Source organism: Cydia strobilella, chromosome 11 (genome assembly GCF_947568885.1).
Source record: "Cydia strobilella chromosome 11, ilCydStro3.1, whole genome shotgun sequence".
Classification (NCBI taxonomy): domain Eukaryota; kingdom Metazoa; phylum Arthropoda; class Insecta; order Lepidoptera; family Tortricidae; genus Cydia; species Cydia strobilella.
Window position 1 is genome coordinate 6370767 of NC_086051.1, and position 6902 is coordinate 6377668.

The following is a 6902-nucleotide window of genomic DNA, read 5'->3' on the forward strand; positions in this document are numbered from 1 at the left end:
TCAATTCACTTTGTAAGGTTAAAATGTGTTAGCCGCTCCACAGTGTTCCGTCTAGAACAAGCTAGGTGGACAAAATTCATTATCAATTTTCTACTAATGAGTAATTAGATTAAATAAATAACATTTAAACCCCCAAACCCATTCATATATTATATGAGTTATAGGGCGCCAATGTCAGCTAATGAAAGAATATAAGTGCAATTGCACAATTAAATCAGCTGCAATTAATTCTGTGATGCGTTCATCTCTTACAAGTAAAACATTATATTGTGGAAAGTTTAAGTGATGGATCTTATAAATAAAAACACAAACTTACACGCAGACTAAAAAGTGGTCAATGAAGGCTGATCATCATAAATATTTATCGTATTTATGTATCATTATTTGCCCAAAAAGAATTAAAAAAACTGCAGAAGACTTACCCAAAACAAGGAAAATAATTATTAGGATATTAATAATTAACAGATTAATACTTAATTTGTTAATAATAATATGTCGTTTCAAATAGTTTTCAACATTTTTTTTATATTTTCAAGTTAAAAATTTAAAAAAATATGTATCTGATGAACTGTAAAATTTTGTTTATTATTGTGTTACTTATTAAATTATTTGTAAAAAAATATATATAGAACTAATTTAAATAATATTTTATTCTGTTATACTTTTTCTTGGTATTTTAAAATTATTAATTAATTATGTTTAATTGAACAATAATAACCCTAATACTACCCATAAAACACAAAAATATTAATTTTGTCCACCTAGCTTATTCTAGACGAAACACTGTGCGCTCTATTAAAATGTAGACAAATAGATGTAGCCACTATATAGCTCAATGTATGTATGCATAAAACACATAGGCGTAGTCTTACATTGGGGGTAATGGTGGTGGTATATGAGAAAGGAATTCACGCATATCTAAGACACCCGAATTTGGCAACTTTTTTTTAAAGTTAATAGTTTAATTACTTAAATTATGAGGATTGCTAGGCCGGAAATGTATGGTAAACACCACTGTTCATACATGTAAAAAAAAAGGAAACTTTTCAAAATAAGAGGAAATTATAAGCGGATTCCGTCAAATTCGAACGATATAGTTTATTATTTAGTAGGAACAAAATTATCATTTGAAAATAAGAAATTATAATTACAGTAACTTACGTTTTACCTAGTAAATTATTTAAGGTTTTTTCACCTTGACAAAGTTTTGTTCTTATACACTTTAATTAGTCTTACGAAGGTCGGAGCTGGCCTTTATTACTTGGCTAATCAACTGCAAATGCACTATAAAAACTTTAATAGTTAAGTTTATGGCATGTTTCCTAAAAGTACTATACCTACATATAAACAAAGATTAATAGAACACTTATATTATGCTTTGAGTATATGTAGTTCTATGCGAATATTGCAAATTAATGTTCTACTAAAGTAAAGGCAGAACTAGCAAAGTTCTAGTGTTTGTCGCAAAGTTCTATTTTCCAAAGTTTGTGATTATAGTCCGGGCTTTGTTGCATCTAGAAACATTTGGGAATATATAAGTAGGTATAATCAAAGAGGATATAATAGTATAGAGCGGTACTGTCATAGTAAATTTTGTAACCACAGTAAATTCACTGCCATCTATCGACACACTTTAAAAACTAAAAATGAAGATTTATAAAAATACGATAAAATGTATTTAAATATGGATAAATGTTTTTTTTTATTTACATTAATTTTATTATTTTTATGATTTTGACCCATGCTCTTTCACTGATATGCGTTAAAATTGTTAAATGTTAAACGAAACCGTCAACGCCCTCTATACGAGAGTAGGCCAAAGGTAGTGGCGCCATCTGATCAAGAATCACATTTTCGTGATTTTCGAGGCACGTTTTTTCCTTTGACTGTATCCATCTATTACAAAGTTATATCTATCTTTGGTATAATTAAATGTATCTAGATATCATATCATCAACCTTCAGCGTTGTATGTGATCAGCCAAATTACCTATAGAGAAAACGGCTGAACATGATCGCGTTTATGGATCAAAATCGGACTTAAAGCATGTATCCCTCAGTCACCTACCCGGTTATCACAATGCATGCGGCTCAACATCCAATGTGAATACTGCCTTTACCACCGTGTGCTTTGTACATTTCATTAAAGCAATTGTGCTAGTGTGGCAAGCGGAAAAGAGGAAGAATATTTTATCGGAAGATTCGAATACGTAGAAGAAGTAAAATTTAAAAACTAATTTTCTAAACTAAAAATTTCGCGACACGTGACAAAAGCAGCTCAAGCTCACTTTGTAAATACCCCTAGACCGGAAATGTATGGACAAAATATGCCGACAAGTCTCTAAAGCGCTCGCAATTTAATGCATTGCACGTGCACGTAGCGACAAAAAATTCATTTTCCCAAAAATGGACGGCAAAGTCGACGTTGCCGGTTAAAAAGTAGGTCGCGAAGTGCGTAGTTTATGGTCAGTCAAAAAATTAAAAAGTTAAAAACATTGCAGTCTCGATTTCGGGACTGCAATGTTGCATACAAATTCCATTATTTGTCGAGTTCCGAACTTTTTAAAAGTTGAAGTGGCCATATCAAATGAAGGCATAGGTCCATTAAACAGCCAAACAGATGATCAGTACTTATTATTACAATGTTGGTACCGCGACTATTTAGGTGTCTCAAATAGGTTGGCGTATTTTCAGCAGAAAAATACACTTCTATTTTTTATAAAAAAAATAAAAAGGCGGCAAAGCAAATCTTTTTACTTTTTTCTGTGAAAATATATACATAATAACTTTGCTTCTGTAAAATATTTCTATTATATTTGTGTTTATTGCGCCTTTTTGAGAAAAGCACTATATGTGACTCGGCTGGAAGGCTACTTGCTGGCTTCGGATTCAATTAAACGGACTCCCAAGGTCGTCCGTTTAAAACGAATTCTCAGCCAGCAAGTAGCTACTTCCGAGCCTCGACAATAATGTACTATTATTTAAAAAAATATTTACCTACACCTATATTAAGCCACAGGGCAATGGGAGGATATAACCAATGAAGACGCCTTGTCTGTAGTTTGCTGTACAAAAAGTCAGCCAATTTTTGCGGGGGAGGGGAACGTCAAATGTATCCGTAACGTCAAAATAGCCATGTCAGATAAACGTCAGTCCATACATTGTGTATGTGATTGGCCGACTATTTTCGACAGAGGAGAACGCCTGTAAATGGCTACTCCGTTTGGTTATATCCTCTAAGACAGTGCATGATCGCAATAACTGCAGGTTTAAACGTAATAACTGCAGATTTAAATTAAAGGCTTTTCCTAACAGGAAAATCTTTATAATATGTAAATCAGTTTTGCACAGTGATCAATTACGTACCTATTACGAAATATAATTCGTTTCTTAGTATGTCCATGTTAACGGGAAATCGAATTAATTAAATGTTATATGCAAACAAACAAGAGACGCAGTTGTTTCAATTGACATTGAATTGTTTAATTCCTCAATCAAGTCACCCTAGTTAATTCGTTGTATTTATTTCATTAGGCGCTGCAGAAGGTCAATATGTTACACCTATATTCTGCAGCATAAATAGTAAGTACAGAATGAAAATTTTGACCGAACATGACCTAAGCCCCATACTAAATATTACATCAATTTTATGTGTACAATTTCACTCTGTATACCTACATGAGTAATTGTGCATTATTCATTGTTCCACTAACCGTAAAATTGTGCATTATGCCTGAACTACGCTGAAGCACATCCAGCGTGTGATGCCTAAACTCAACAGGGCCTTAGGCTAGCGAATGAATTAGGTACAGGAAAACATACAGGCTGATTCAGGGTACGTGAACAGGAAAGTGATCGCATGACAGCACATGAACTACCAGGCAGCCAATTTTTAATTTGCTGTCATTGCTGATAAAATTAGGAAAATTCTGTAAAAATATTTTAAACGCCTATTAAATATATCTTATAAAATATTTTTTTTAAATAAACAAAAATATTAAATTATAAACGTCAATATTTTAAACGTAAAATTCATTTAAATATACCCAAATAAATAAGGGACATAATAAAATAAAATAAAGATATAACTTTCTAGGGAGTTATAGCAATTTTTTCACAATCCATAACTCCGGAGAGAACAATGTAGGCCTTTCTCCTTCAGTACACCCACAGTACACCTGCATGAAGATCTTTTTCGAGCAAGTGTGATGAAAAGTACTTACGTATCCCGCGCTTATCACATGTAAATTAGGTCACATATTATTTGTTACCTAAACAAGTCACAAAAATCTTGCTCTTTTTAAGAGCAGGGATTTACTAAAACCCTCTATACGACTCAGACTACTGAGAGATTGTTTCACTTCAGGAAAACGTTCGTGGTTTCCGTCCAGCCACATGACGAATCAACGGCGACGGAAAACGGAAATGAGTAAAGAGCTGAGACCATACCGTAAGTATTGTTCATAATATAAATAAATAAATATTAGGGGATCTTACACAGATCAACCTAACCCCAAACTAAGCAATACTTGTACTATGGGTGCTAGGCGATACACATACCTACTTATATACATACCTACCAACTTGACCGCCACCAACGAAAATTAAGTAACATTCTGCTAAATAGTGAACTTAACAACCAACAACCAAAATGACTATAAGTAACCCTCTGTTGGTCCCCGCCATCAACATTTATAAATTATATTTAGTTAGTATTTAGAATAAGTTTTTATTTATTTAACTATCTATTACGAACACATTTCATAGTGCATTTTATATTGTTTAAACGGCATCCCATAGCTTGGTTTTAGCATTTGATTAAACAATATTTTTTGTGGGGCTTGTTTTCCTCTTTTTAGTGTGCAGTCGGGTTTTTTTTGTTTTTTTATAGTAATTAATTTTTAGTAATAATGATTTATTAAATGTATTAATAAATACAAAGAAACACATATTACTTACATTTTACTTCCTTCCGACATCCGATGTTGGATCGGACAATGTGAAAACGCTCTTATTTGTCTATTGAAACTATTGAAAATTTGGGAATGGGTATACTTCGGATTTTTGTAACGTATGCGAATCTTCGGTTGCACGTTCGACTCGCACTTGGCCGGATTTTACTATTACGATTTGACATGCCTATCCCACTACGTCCTCCTTCATTTCTGGAAAGTTATTTGTTAATGTATCACAATTGCTATAGTGATCGTGATCGTCACATCAGGGGCGGTGACAACCTTTACAATCCCTCGTCATCTTCCCTACTCTTCATCATCATCTTCCTCGCGTTGTCCCGGCATTTTTGCCACGGCTCCATGGGAGCCTGGGGTCCGCTTGGTAACTAATCCCAAGAATTGGCGTAGGCACTAGTTTTTACGAAAGCGACTGCCATCTGACCGTCCAACCCAGAGGGGAAACTAGGCCTTGTCGGGATTAGTCCGGTTTCCTCACGATGTTTTCCTTCACCGAAAAGCGACTGGTAAATATCAAATGATATTTCGTACATAAGTTCCGAAAAACTCATTGGTACGAGCCGGGGTTTGAACCCGCGACCTCCGTCATCTTCCCTACTCTTCCCTTTACTTTATTCTTTTAAAATTATGGCTTCTGTCGTGCTTCTGTCCAATGGGACCATTTCGCCAGTATCAAGGTCTTAGAAGCTTTAAATGCGACTAAAATTGTACGGTTAGTACAAGACAGTGTACGGTGATTTTATTACCTCTTGTAAAGCGATAGCTGGACTTTACAAGAAACACGTGGGCTACCGGCCGTAGATACCAAAATGGTGTACATTCAATAAAACAATTTGTTAATTTATTATTAAAACGAACCAATCCTCTATTCTGTAACTATAAATAGAGCGCTGGCAGATAGAATAAAACAGTGAGTTAGTGGTAAAACTTGCCTGGGATCAGTTTTCAAACTTTACAGATACACAGCCAACATAAAACCCACCATAATCTCAAACTTGTAGCGTACATTTTGGCTTGCGTTTATCTTACACAAAGTAATCCCAAGTATAATTAGTGGCTGCACTGAAAAATTGCATTGCTCCCGCTGGATCTAGCCACCAAGGTACTTAGCAAAGAAATAGCGTGTACCTACCGTAATTTATTTGTGAGTCTGTTTGTCAATTAGGTAGTGTTTTATTGCTTACCATTACCAGTTCTTAGATTCGCTAGAGGATATGAAAATTAAAAAAAAAACCTAGGTATATCCTATATTATGCAGCATTGTTTCCTTTCAGCTCCATTGCATTTAAGACAAAAGTGGACTTTTATAGTGGACAAAGGAAGGACAGAGGAAACTTCATTTAGGGCTACATTTACTGCCTTTTCAAAGCTGTTATACGCTCTGCTTTGACTATACAACATTAAATTTGTACATCTTCTTCCTCGGTCCCTCATTGCTGAGGATCGCGACCATGTATGCTCCGTCTCCATAGTGTGCGGTCATAAGCCACATGAGTCACGCACTGCATGTTGCCGCCAACCACCCTCTTCACACCATCAGACCATCTCGAAATTTGTACATACACATACATTAAAAAAAGGTAATAATTTTGTAGATGGATGGGGTAGTGGATATCCAAATAACATTACTAATCTATGGTGGACACATTCACCAACCCGCTGGGTAGACACTGTAAAGTGGGCCTGCCCCCTGGCAGATATGAAGATTTCTTAGATCCCTATCTACACAGGCGCCTATTATCAGGAAGGGAGAAAATCGTGCAGAATGGAGTCTTGGTGCACAAAATAACGACCTCATGTGGTCGCGGCCCTCAGTCATGAGGAACCGAGGAAAAAAAAGAAGAATATGAAAATTGTAGATTTTGATCGTTTTTAACTCCTATCTCCTATAGATATTTTAAACTTCTGGCCTTTGTAGCAGAAAATATCT